The sequence below is a fragment of the Triticum urartu genome, chromosome 7A (assembly GCF_056163025.1).
Source record: "Triticum urartu cultivar PI428250 chromosome 7A, HENAU_Tu73, whole genome shotgun sequence".
In the NCBI taxonomy this organism is placed as follows: Eukaryota; Viridiplantae; Streptophyta; class Magnoliopsida; order Poales; family Poaceae; genus Triticum; species Triticum urartu.
In genome coordinates this window covers 59,388,574-59,402,871 of record NC_141879.1, presented here as the reverse complement: position 1 = coordinate 59,402,871, position 14,298 = coordinate 59,388,574, and the positions used below count along the sequence as shown (strand labels likewise).

General features: G+C 42.6%; 1 non-coding gene across 1 annotated transcript; it reads left to right on the top strand.

The window, feature by feature from the left end:
- The first annotated feature begins 394 nt into the window (after positions 1 to 394).
- On the top strand, positions 395 to 467 carry TRNAA-AGC (transfer RNA alanine (anticodon AGC)). Its single transcript has one exon. It is a non-coding gene; the product is annotated as a tRNA-Ala (tRNA).
- The last annotated feature ends 13,831 nt before the right edge of the window (positions 468 to 14,298 follow it).

The window sequence follows — 14,298 nt, the reverse complement described above, 5'->3', positions numbered from 1 at the left end:
GAAATCCAAGTGCACCATGAAAATTAAAATCTTCCTCTGGCTCCTAATGGTTGATAGATTGAACACCAGAGACATGTTTCATAGGAGACACTACAACATAGGCACTGGTCTTAACTGTCTGCTGTGTGGAGCTGCCAGAGAAACAGCAGAGCATCTTTTTCTTTTTGACTGTGCCTCTTGTTGGGACAAACTCCAAGTTAGCTGGCCTAGTGGGGGAGACAGGCTTGAGAAGTTGCATGCTGGACGAGATGCTTGGCCAGGGACTCTTTTCACTGAATGCTTCGCCACTGCTGCTTGGAGTATCTAGAAAAAGAGTACTCCTCCATCAGTGATTTCGATGATTTGTTCGTTATGACGATTACAAAATCTGTCATTTCTATTTCTGTAACATCAAGGGGATGTAGCTCAGATGGTAGAGCGCTCGCTTAGCATGCGAGAGGTATGGGGATCGATACCCCACTTCTCCAATTCTGATTTTGTTTTCTTTTTTTTCTCTCATCTGCCAGTACCAATATAATTCAATGTCTAGTCTAATCGTCATCATAAGCGCATCTGGTGTAGTGGTATCATAGTACCCTCCCACGGTACTGACCAGGGTTGGATTCCTGGATGCGCATTTCTTTTCCATTTTTACCTTTTTGTAAGTTTAAGTTCTTTTATACACATTTTTCTGGGAATTAGCACATTTTTGTTGTCCTTTTTTGGGGGGTATGACGAACAAGACCACGTCCCACTATGACGAACAAGAACACAGAAGACATGAAACACATAACGCCGGCCAACACAAATCCCGGTCATAGAAGTAGCAGTAAAGAAAGACCCCAGCTACAGCTAGCAACACTTAAAGCATTACTAGTAGAACCCTCAAAGTCCTAAAATTAACTGTTTTTTTACAATTTTTGTCAAAAAAAAGTCATAGACTAGAACCCCTTAACCCTCAAACCCTTAAAAAAATTTAAAGGTCCAACCCTCAAACCCTCTCCCAATCCTCAAAAGTAAGGGTTGGGGAGCAAAACCTACCCCAACCCTCATTTGGCGGTTATCCTCGCGCGGGAAGGAAAATCCTCCTGACTCCCGCGACCGCCGCTGCTAGTCGCCCCCGTCGCCGGCGGCTGCCCCGTCGACCTCCCGCGTGCAACGACAACGTCGTTCATGGGGAATATTCCGTTATAAAGGTTGGGTTTGAGGGTTCTAATCTTTGCCCCTATTTTTTAACCCGTAAAAGTGCACAAAAAGATTACTTTTAGACCCTTAAAACGCTAGTGAGGGTTTGAGGGTTCTACTAGTAATGCTTTTAGAACATTATAACTAGTGATCATAGGCTCGAACTGGAAAGCACCGGACATTGGCTAGGTTAAAGTGACCACAGATGGTTCCTATCTTGTCGCTGATGGCTTGGCTGAAACTGAAATGGTGCTAATTTGAGGTCAGGAGGGTCTTGAATCAGAACTAGATGCCGATGGTGCGATTATCTTCGCAGCATGCTGAACATAATCAAATGTCGGATGCTCTTGAGCCAGAACTGAATGCTATCTCTGAAGGTGTTCCGCTAGTGCTACATAGGGTGTGTTTGGTAGCATTCCCAACCTAGCATGGTTGTTCTCCTCTGGTACATACTAAGTGTAGACATACTGAGTACATGCATTTGTTGTTGTTTGGTAGCAGTATATGTGCCGAGACATTCTAAGCTGAGACTATGTTTGGCAGCTTGCATCTGTTTAGTCATGTCGATCGGTATTGTAGCAACCGGTATTTTCAAATAAGTGAGCAAAACATTTCAAAATTGTGAACAATTTTCTGAAACAAGGAAACAAAATTTGAAATTGTGAATTTTTTTTGAAAATTTTAATAAAATTGAGAATCCGGACATTTTTGAACATTTTAACAAATTTTGAAAATCTGGATATTTTTTGAAAATTTGAACAAATTTTGAGTATCTCAACAATTTTTGGCATTCTGAAATTAAATTATTTTTTTAGAAATTTTGAACATTTTTTTAAACACGTTGTCGCTAGCTTCGCTCATGCATGCTGACCAATGAACGGCCGTTGGGGTGTTCTCTCTTTGTGCATGCTAATAGGGTATTTGTGCTGAGCACGTGCATGCCGAGGAGGCCCCGTGCAGGCTATCAAACACCAAAAAGTGGGTCCAGAGGAAACTTTTGAGCTCATGCACCCTCTGTGCACTCTATCAAACACACCCATAGTTGTTGAATTGGACTACCTCGAGGCCGTTGACGTGTTGAGAAACAAGGAAATTGATAGATGAAGAAACTTTCTTGATTCGCGAGATCAAAAGGAAACTGAATGAACTAGATACTTGTATTACTCATGTGCGTCACAACCAGAATAATGTAAGACGCATGTATGAAAGCACAAGTGCTCCCTAGGTGGTTTTGGTAATTAATGACAACATATCTCTTGTTGGACTAACGTTTCTATCTAGTATGTTTCAGATAAGTTCAACAATGGAGTAGCATGGACTAAAGGTTGTGGGAAATTCTCCAAGATGCTAAGGACAAAGGATTGGCTAAAGCTTAAAGCTCAAGACTCTTCATTTTACATTTTAGTGATCCAAGATCACATTGAGTCCATAGGAAAAGCCAATACTATCAAGGAGGGATGAGGTGTTGCTTAATGAGCCTCTTGCTTCAAGTGCTTGATGATATGCTCCAAAATCCTCAGCTACTTTCCCACTTCCACATATGACCTAAACCCAAGCCAAACTCGGACCTACCGATTATTTCTATCCGGCGCCACCGAGTTTCACTTGTCATAGTCACTGCCAAAACCCTAATCACTTCGGTCTCACCGATGGGATCTCGGTCTCACCGAGATGGGCTTGCAAACTCTATGTTACCTACTGCAATATTTTCGGTCCCACCGAGATATGCAATTGGCCCCACCGAGTTTGCTTGGCCAACTCTCTGTTTCACTTATTACCCAAATCGGTCCCACCGAGTTTGAGTAATCGGTCAAACCGAGTTTTGGATTTACCCTAACCCTAGCACATCGGTCCCACCGAGTTGATCCAGTCGGTCCCACCGAAAACCCTAACGGTCACTAGGTTTACTATTTCGGTCCGACCGAGTTTGTTGATTCGGTCCCACCGAGATTGGTAAATTGTGTGTAACGGCTAGATTTTGTGTGGAGGCTATATATACCCCTCCACCCACTCTTCATTCGTGGAGAGAGCCATCAGAACATACCTACACTTCCAACTCATATGTTCTAAGAGAGAACCACCTACTCATGTGTTGAGGTCAAGATATTCCATTCCTACCACATGAATCTTGATATCTAGCCTTCCCCAAGTTGCTTTCCACTCAAATCTTCTTTCCACCAAATCCAAATCCTGTGAGAGAGAGTTGAGTGTTGGGGAGACTATCATTTGAAGCACAAGAGCAAGGAGTTCATCATCAACACACCATTTGTTACTTCTTGGAGAGTGGTGTCTCCTAGATTGGCTAGGTGTCACTTGGGAGCCTCCGACAAGATTGTGGAGTTGAACCAAGGAGTTTGTAAGGGCAAGGAGATCGCCTACTTCGTGAAGATCTACCGCTAGTGAGGCAAGTCCTTCGTGGGCGATGGCCATGGTGGGATAGACAAGGTTGCTTTTTCGTGGACCCTTCGTGGGTGGAGCCCTCCGTGGACTCGCGCAACCGTTACCCTTTGTGGGTTGAAGTCTCCATCAACGTGGATGTAGGATAGCACCACCTATCTGAACCACGGGAAAAACATTCGTGTCTCCAATTGCGTTTGAATTCTCCAAACCCTTCCCTTTACATTCTTGCAAGTTGCATGCTTTACTTTCCGCTGCCTATATACTCTTTGCATGCTTGCTTGATATGTATTGTGAATGTTGAAATTGTGCCTAAACTCCAATTAAACCGAAAAGGCTTAAAAACTGCAATTTTAGCATTAAGTGTCTAATCACCCCCCCCCCCCCTCTAGACACATCTACTTCAAGGTCCTACAAGTGGTATCAGAGCTTTGGTCTCCATTGCCTTGGTTTAATCACCATTGGAGGAAGATGGATGTGTCTACTTTAGGGAGTCTTAGACATAGAGTGCCTATTCTTGATGGAGAGTATTTTCATGAGTGGAAAAATGAGATGCTTGTAATTTTCAATCAATATCATTTGAACAAGTATATTGCTAGCCCTTGTGCACCTCATATTGATCCTTTGCATCCTACCTTAGATGAAGATATTGACATAATTCGCAATCTTAGAACTGTTGAGCTCATCATTAGAGGATTGCCCAAAAATTTGATTGCTAGTTTGCCTACTCTTAATTGTGCCTATACTATATGGAAATTTCTTGAGGAACGATTTCCCGATTATTCCTTGAAAAAGTTGGATGAAATTCTCCATAAATCTATTGCCTTGAGTAAGATGAACTCTAGTGATCCTAGTTTTGGTGATTGTCTATTTGAGCTTACCAATCTCAAGCCTGCTAAAGGAGATGTTGGAATCATTATATCCGAAGCTATAAGAATTCATAAAGGTGACCACTTTGATGATCATTTATCTAATGAATTACCCTCTCTAGGAAATGATGAGTCACAAGATCATGGTGAACATGGATACTATGATGATGATGATAGTGACTTCGATCTTGATGATGCAATGAGACATTTTGGTCTTACGGCAAATCTTCGGGGATATGTGTCAGGAGGAAAGGAATGGGTTCTTGATAGTGGATGTACTGATCATATGACCGGAGATGAAGAGATGTTCCGTGAGCTTGCTGAAAATGACGGCCCTCGAAAATATGTCACCTTTGGTGATAATTCAAAGGGTAAAGTGGTTGGCCTTGGTAAGGTGGCCATCTCACATGATAGTTCCATTCAAAATGTCATGCTCGTTGAATCTCTCGGCTACAACTTACTTTCAGTATCTAGACTTGCTGATTTTGGTTTGAATGTCCTATTTACTGAGGTAGATTGCCAAGTGTTTCGTCGAGACAATCATAAAATGGTCTTTACCGGTATGCGTAGAGGTGATCTTTACATTGTCGATTTCTCTAAAAAGGCACAACCTAAAACTTGCTTTATTGCTAAATCCTCAAAAGGTTGGTTGTGGCATAGACGACTAGGTCACGTTGGCATGAGAAACCTTGACAAGCTTATTAAAGGAAATCATATCCTTGGAGTTAACGATGTCATATTTGATAAGGATAGACTTTGCAGTGCTTGTCAAGCAGGTAAACAGGTTGGAGGAAGGCATCCAGTGAAGAACATCATGACCAGAAGGAGGCCACTCGAGCTACTTCATATGGATCTTTTTGGTCCCAACGCCTACAAGAGTCTCGGTGGAAATTCTTTTGGTCTAGTTATAGTTGATGATTTTTCAAGATTTACGTGGGTGTTCTTTCTTAATGACAAGTCGCAGGTCCAGAAGATCTTCAAAAACTTCGCTAGGAAGGCCCAAAATCAGTTTGACGTGAAGATCAAGAAGGTTCGGAGTGACAACGGAACGGAGTTCAAGAACGCAAATGTGGACACCTTTCTTGACGAAGAAGGGATTTCACACGAGTTCTCGGCTACGTACACACCTCAACAAAATGGAGTTGTTGAGAGGAAGAACCGGACGCTCATCAAAATGGCGAGAACGATGCTTGATGAGTACAAGACGCCGAAGCACTTTTGGGCAGAAGCGGTTGAGACAGCTTGTCATGCAACAAATCGCTTGTATCTTCACAAGCTACTCGGCAAGACGGCATACGAGCTCCTCACCGGTAACAAACCCCAAGTTGGATACTTTCGAGTATTCGGCTCAAAGTGCTACATTCTTGACAAGCATCGTCGTTCAAAGTTTGCTCCTAAATCTCATGAAGGTTTTCTACTTGGTTATGGCTCAAACTCTCACACTTACCGTGTCTACAACAATTTCACCCGAAAGGTTGAAGAGACGGTAGATGTGAAGTTTGATGAATCTAATGGCTCGCAAGTAGAGCAATTGCCAATCGATGTAGGAGACAAAGACCCTTCAGAAGCAATCCAAGACTTTTCTATTGGCAAAATTCGTCCAACGGAGGTGAAGGAGAGTACCTCGTCCGTCCAAGTGGAAGCTTCTACTTCACGACAAGGTGAACCAAGAATTGATACGGAAGCATCCACAAGTGGGACACACCAAGATGAAGAAGACGAGGAAATGCATCAAGACGAACATCAACAACCTCCTTCTCCACCACGACAAGAGAACGACAACGTCAACAATGAAGAAGGCCAAGAAGAAGAAGAAGATGAAGAAGATGTTCAACGAATACCCAAGCAAAAGCTCTCACGAGTACGAGCAAGAATTGCCAAAGATCATCCCGTCGAGAAAATCTACAATGATATTCAAACCGGGAGAATCACTCGCTCAAAAACTCGTTTAGCTAACTTTTGTGAAAACTATTCATTCATCTCTAGCATTGAACCTATGAAGGTTGAAGAAGCATTGGAAGATCCGGATTGGATAAACGCTATGCATGAAGAGCTACACAACTTTGAGAGAAACCAAGTTTGGACATTGGTTGAGAAGCCCGACAACAACCACAACATCATTGGTACCAAATGGGTGTTTCGCAACAAGCAAGATGAAGATGGACAGGTGGTTCGCAACAAAGCACGTCTCGTCGCCCAAGGGTACACACAAGTCGAAGGTATGGACTATGGTGAGACATATGCTCCCGTTGCTAGACTTGAGTCCATTCGCATCTTACTTGCCTATGCTAATCACCATAATATCACCTTGTACCAAATGGACATTAAAAGTGCTTTTCTAAATGGTGAAATAGAGGAGGAAGTTTATGTCAAACAACCTCCCGGCTTTATCAATCCTAAGAAACCAAATCATGTTTACAAACTTCACAAGGCTCTTTGTGGTCTTAAACAAGCTCCTAGAGCATGGTATAAATGCTTGACCAAGTTCCTTATTGCAAGTGGTTTTGAAATTGGTAAAATTGATTCTACTCTTTTTACTAAAAGGGTTAATGGAGAACTATTTGTATGCCAAATTTATGTTGATGATATCATATTTGGTTCAACTAACCCTCTCTTTAGTGAAAAGTTTGGAAAGCTAATGTCAGAGAAGTTTGAGATGTCTATGATGAGTGAACTCAAATTCTTTCTCGGTTTGCAAATCAAGCAAACTAAGGAAGGTACATTTGTCTCTCAAACGAAGTACACCAAGGACTTATTAGAAGTTCAATATGCAAGAATGCAAAGGTATGCCTACACCCATGCCTACTAGTGGACATCTTGATTTGACCAAAGATGGTGAACCGGTTGATCAAAAGGTTTATCGCTCTATGATTGGTTCTTTGTTATACCTATGTGCTACACATCCCGGCATTATGCTAAGTGTGTGCATGTGTGCACGTTATCAAGCTGCTCCTAAAGAATGTCATCTTAAGGCCGTGAAAAGGATAGTGAGATACTTAATTCATACACCAAACCTTGGCATTTGGTATCCTAAGAGGTCTTCTTTTGATCTTGTTGGCTATTCCGACTCGGATTATGCCGGAGACAAGGTTGATAGAAAGTCCACTTCGGGTACTTGTCAATTTCTTGGTAGATCTCTTGTGTCTTGGTCTTCCAAGAAACAAAACTCGGTATCCTTATCCACCGCCGAAGCGGAATACATTGCCACTGGTTCATGTTGTGCTCAATTACTTTGGATGACCCAAACTCTTAAAGATTATGGGATCTATGTGAAACATGTTCCACTGCTTTGTGACAATGAAAGTGCTATCAAAATTGGTCATAATCCTGTACAACATTCTCGAACTAAGCATATTGAAGTTCGTCATCATTTCATTCGAGACCATGTTGCTAAGGGTGACATTGATCTTAAGCATGTTCGCACCGATAAGCAATTAGCGGATATATTTACTAAACCTCTTGATGAGAAAGTATTTTGCAGGTTGAGAGGTGAATTGAACATTACTGATGCTTCGAACTTGGAGTAGGAACTCCATTGGATACATGCAAGACATGAGCTTATGATTAATCTGTTGGGGAACGTAGTAATTTCAAAAAAATTCCTACGCACACGCAAGATCATGGTGATGCATAGCAACGAGAGGGGAGAGTGTGATCTACGTACCCTTGTAGATCGACAACGGAAGCGTTAACTTGGTTGATGTAGTCATACGTCTTCACGGCCCGACTGATCAAGCACCGAAACTACGGCACCTCCGAGTTCTAGCACACGTTCAGCTCGATGACGATCCCCGGACTCCGATCCAGCAAAGTGTCGGGGAAGAGTTCCGTCAGCACGACGGCATGGTGACGATCTTGATGTACTAATCTCGCAGGGCTTCGCTTAAGCACTGTTACAATATTATCGAGGACTATGGTGGAAGGGGGCACCGCACACGGCTAAGAATATGATCACGTGGATCAACTTGTGTCTCTAGGGGGTGCCCCTGCCTCCGTATATAAAGGCTCAAAAGGGGGGGCGGCCGGCCAAGAGGAGGCGTGCCAGGAGGAGTCCTACTCCCTCCGGGAGTAGGACTCCCCCCCCCTTTCCTAGTTGGAATAGGATTCGCGGAGGACAGATAGGAGGAAGGGGGGCCGGCCCCCTCTCCTTGTCCTATTCGGACCAAGGGAGGGGAGGGGCACGCGGCCCATCTCTGGCTACCTCTCCTGTCTTCCACTAAGGCCCACTAAGGCCCATATATCTCCCGGGGGGTTCCGGTAACCTCCCGGTACTCCGGTAAAATCCCGATTTCACCCGGAACACTTCCGATATCCAAACATAGGCTTCCAATATATCAATCTTTATGTCTCGACCATTTTGAGACTCCTCGTCATGTCCATGATCACATCCGGGACTCCGAACAACCTTCGGTACATCAAAACGCATAAACTCATAATACAACTATCATCAAAACCTTAAGCGTGCGGACCCTACGGGTTCGAGAACAATGTAGACATGACCGAGACACGTCTCCGGTCAATAACCAATAGCGGGACCTGGATGCCCATATTGGTTCCTACATATTCTACGAAGATCTTTTATCAGTCAGACCGCATAACAACATACGTCGTTCCCTTTGTCATCGGTATGTTACTTGCCCGAGATTTGATCGTCGGTATCCAATACCTAGTTCAATCTCGTTACCGGCAAGTCTCTTTACTCGTTCCGTAATACATCATCTCGTAACTAACTCATTACTTGCAATGCTTGCAAGGCTTAAGTGATGTGCATTACTGAGAGGGCCCAGAGATACCTCTCCGACGATCGGAGTGACAAATCCTAATCTCGAAATACGTCAACCCAACATGTACCTTTGGAGACACCTATAGAGCACCTTTATAATCACCCAGTTACGTTGTGACGTTTGGTAGCGCACAAAGTGTTCCTCCGGCACACGGGAGTTACATAATCTCATAGTCATAGGAACATGTATAAGTCATGAAGAAAGAAATAGCAACATACTAAACGATCGGGTGCTAAGATAATGGAATGGGTCATGTCAATCAGATCATTCAACTAATGATGTGATCCCGTTAATCAAATGACAACTCTTTGTCCATGGTTAGGAAACATAACCATCTTTGATTAACGAGCTAGTCAAGTAGAGGCATACTAGTGACACTCTGTTTGTCTATGTATTCACACATGTATTATGTTTCCGGTTAATACAATTCTAGCATGAATAATAAACTTTTATCATGATATAAGGAAATAAATAATAACTTTATTATTGCCTCTAGGGCATATTTCCTTCAGTTTCCCACTTGCACTAGAGTCAATAATCTAGATTACACAGTAATGATTCTAACACCCATGGAGCTTTGGTGCTGATCATGTTTTGCTCGTGGAAGAGGCTTAGTCAACGGGTCTGCTACATTCAGATCCATATGTATCTTGCAAATCTCTATGTCTCCCACCTGGACCAGATCCCGGATGGAATTGAAGCGTCTTTTGATGTGCTTGGTTCTTTTGTGAAATCTGGATTCCTTCGCCAAGGCAATTGCACCAGTATTGTCACAAAAGATTTTCATTGGACCCGATGCACTAGGTATGACACCTAGATCGGATATGAACTCCTTCATCCAGACTCCTTCTTTTACTGCTTCCAAAGCAGCTATGTACTCTGCTTCACATGTAGATCCCGCCACGACGCTTTGTTTAGAACTGCACCAACTGACAGCTCCACCGTTTAATGTAAACACGTATCCGGTTTGCGATTTAGAATCGTCCGGATCAGTGTCAAAGCTTGCATCAACGTAACCGTTTACGATGAGCTCTTTGTCACCTCCATATACGAGAAACATATCCTTAGTCCTTTTCAGGTACTTCAGGATGTTCTTGACCGCTGTCCAGTGATCCACTCCTGGATTACTTTGGTACCTCCCTGCTAGACTTATAGCAAGGCACACATCAGGTCTGGTACACAGCATTGCATACATGATAGAGCCTATGGCTGAAGCATAGGGAACATCTTTCATTTTCTCTCTATCTTCTGCAGTGGTCGGGCATTGAGTCTGACTCAACTTCACACCTTGTAACACAGGCAAGAACCCTTTCTTTGCTTGATCCATTTTGAACTTCTTCAAAATCTTGTCAAGGTATGTGCTTTGTGAAAGTCCAATTAAGCGTCTTGATCTATCTCTATAGATCTTTATGCCTAATATGTAAGCAGCTTCACCGAGGTCTTTCATTGAAAAACTCTTATTCAAGTATCCCTTTATGCTATCCAGAAATTCTATATCATTTCCAATCAGTAATATGTCATCCACATACAATATCAGAAATGCTACAGAGCTCCCACTCACTTTCTTGTAAATACAGGCTTCTCCGAAAGTCTGTATAAAACCAAATGCTTTGATCACACTATCAAAGCGTTTATTCCAACTCCGAGAGGCTTGCACCAGTCCATAAATGGATCGCTGGAGCTTGCACACTTTATTAGCTCCCTTTGGATCAACAAAACCTTCCGGTTGCATCATATACAACTCTTCTTCCAGAAATCCATTCAGGAATGCAGTTTTGACATCCATCTGCCAAATTTCATAATCATAAAATGTGGCAATCGCTAACATGATTCGGACAGACTTAAGCATCGCTACGGGTGAGAAGGTCTCATCGTAGTCAACCCCTTGAACTTGCCAAAACCCTTTTGCGACAAGTCGAGCTTTGTAGACAGTAATATTACCGTCAGCGTCAGTCTTCTTCTTGAAGATCCATTTATTCTCAATTGCTTGCCGATCATCGGGCAAGTCAACCAAAGTCCACACTTTGTTCTCATACATGGATCCCATCTCAGATTTCATGGCTTCAAGCCATTTTGCGGAATTTGGGCTCACCATCGCTTCTTCATAGTTCGTAGGTTCATCATGATCTAGCAGCATGACTTCCAGAACAGGATTACCGTACCACTCTGGCGTGGATCTCAATATGGTTGATCTACGAGATTCAGTAGTATCTTGTCCTGAAGTTTCATGATCATTATCATTAGCTTCCTCACTAATTGGTGTAGGTGTCGCAGAAACAGGTTTCTGTGATGTACTACTTTCCAATAAGGGAGCAGGTACAGTTACCTCGTCAAGTTATACTTTCCTCCCACTCATATCTTTCGAGAGAAACTCCTTCTCAAGAAAGTTTCCGAACTTAGCAACAAAAGTCTTGCCTTTGGATCTGTGATAGAAGGTGTATCCAATAGTCTCCTTTGGATATCCTATGAAGACACATTTCTCCGATTTGGGTTCGAGCTTATCAGGTTGAAGCTTTTTCACATAAGCATCGCAGCCCCGAACTTTCAGAAACGACAACTTTGGTTTCTTGCCAAACCATAGTTCATAAGGCGTCGTCTCAACGGATTTTGATGGTGCCCTATTTAACGTGAATGCGGCCGTCTCTAAAGCATAACCCCAAAATGATAGCGGTAAATCAGTAAGAGACATCATAGATCGCACCATATCTAGTAAAGTACGATTACGACGTTCGGACACACCATTACGCTGTGGTGTTCCGGGTGGCGTGAGTTGCGAAACTATTCCGCATTGTTTCAAATGTACATCGAACTCGTAACTCAAATATTCTCCTCCACGATCAGATCACAGAAACTTTATTTTCTTGTTATGATGATTTTCAACTTCACTCTGAAATTCTTTGAACTTTTCAAATGTTTCAGACTTATGTTTCATTAAGTAGATATACCCATATCTGCTTAAGTCATCTGTGAAGGTGAGAAAATAACGATATCCGCCACGAGCCTCAATATTCATCGGACCACATACATCTGTATGTATGATTTCCAACAAATCTGTTTCTCTCTCCATAGTACCGGAGAACGGTGTTTTAGTCATCTTGCCCATGAGGCACGGTTCGCAAGTACCAAGTGATCCATAATCAAGTGGTTCCAAAAGTCCATCAGTATGGAGTTTCTTCATGCGCTTTACACCGATATGACCTAAACGGCAGTGCCACAAATAAGTTGCACCATCATTATCAACTCTACATCTTTTGGCTTCAACATTATGAATATGTGTGTCACTACTATCGAGATTCAATAAGAATAGACCACTCTTCAAGGGTGCATGACCATAAAAGATATTACTCATATAAATAGAACAACCATTATTCTCTGATTTAAATGAATAACCGTCTCGCATCAAACAAGATCCAGATATAATGTTCATGCTTAACGCTGGCACCAAATAACAATTATTTAGGTCTAATATTAATCCCGAAGGTAGATGTAGAGGTAGCGTGCCGACTGCGATCACATCGACTTTGGAACCGTTTCCCACACGCATCGTCACCTCGTCCTTAGCCAATCTTCGCTTAATCCGTAGTCCCTGTTTCGAGTTGCAAATATTAGCAACAGAACCAGTATCAAATACCCAAGTGCTACTGCGAGCATTAGTAAGGTACACATCAATAACATGTATATCACATATACCTTTGTTCACCTTGCCATCCTTCTTATCCGCCAAATACTTGGGGCAGTTCCGCTTCCAGTGACCAGTCTGCTTGCAGTAGAAGCACTCAGTTTCAGGCTTAGGTCCAGACTTGGGTTTCTTCTCTTGAGCAGCAACTTGCTTGTTGTTCTTCTTGAAGTTCCCCTTCTTCTTCCCTTTGCCCTTTTTCTTGAAACTAGTGGTCTTGTTGACCATCAATACTTGATGCTCCTTCTTGATTTCTACCTCCGCAGCTTTCAGCATTGCGAAGAGCTCGGGAATAGTCTTATTCATCCCTTGCATATTATAGTCCATCACGAAGCTCTTGTAGCTTGGTGGCAGTGATTGGAGAATTCTATCAATGACGCAATCATCTGGAAGATTAACTCCCATTTGAATCAAGTGGTTATTATACCCAGACATTTTGAGTATATGCTCACTGACAGAACTGTTCTCCTCCATCTTGCAGCTATAGAACTTATTGGAGACTTCATATCTGTCAATCCGGGCATTTGCTTGAAATATTAACTTCAACTCCTGGAACATCTCATATGCCCCATGACGTTCAAAACGTCGTTGAAGTCCCGGTTCTAAGCCGTAAAGCATGGCACATTGAACTATCGAGTAGTCATTAGCTTTGCTCTGCTAGACGTTCATAACATCTGGTGTTGCTCCAGCAGCAGGCCTGGCACCCAGCGGTGCTTCCAGGACGTAATTCTTCTGTGCAGCAATGAGGATAATCCTCAAGTTACGGACCCAGTCCGTGTAATTGCTACCATCATTTTTCAACTTTGCTTTCTCAAGGAACGCATTAAAATTCAACGGAACAACAGCACAGGTCATCTATCTACAATCAAACATACATAAGCAAGATACTATTAGGTACTAAGTTCATGATAAATTTAGGTTCAATTAATCATATTACTTAAGAACTCCCACTTAGATAGACATCCCTCTAATCCTCTAAGTGATTACATGATCCAAATCAACTAAACCATGTCTGATCATCACGTGAGATGGAGTAGTTTCATTGGTGAACATCACTATGTTGATCATATCTACTATATGATTCACGCTCGACCTTTCGGTCTCTGTGTTCCGAGGCCATATCTGTATATGCTTGGCTCATCAAGTATAACCTGACTATTACACGTGTGCAACTGTTTTGCACCCGTTGTATTTGAACGTAGAGCCTATCACACCCGATCATCACGTGGTGTCTCATCACGAAGAACTTTCGCAACGGTGCATACTCAGGGAGAACACTTCTTGATAATTTAGTGAGAGATCATCTTATAATGCTACCGTCAATCAAACCAAGATAAGATGCATAAAAGATAAACATCACATGCAATCAATATAAGTGATATGATATGGCCATCGTCATCTTGTGCCT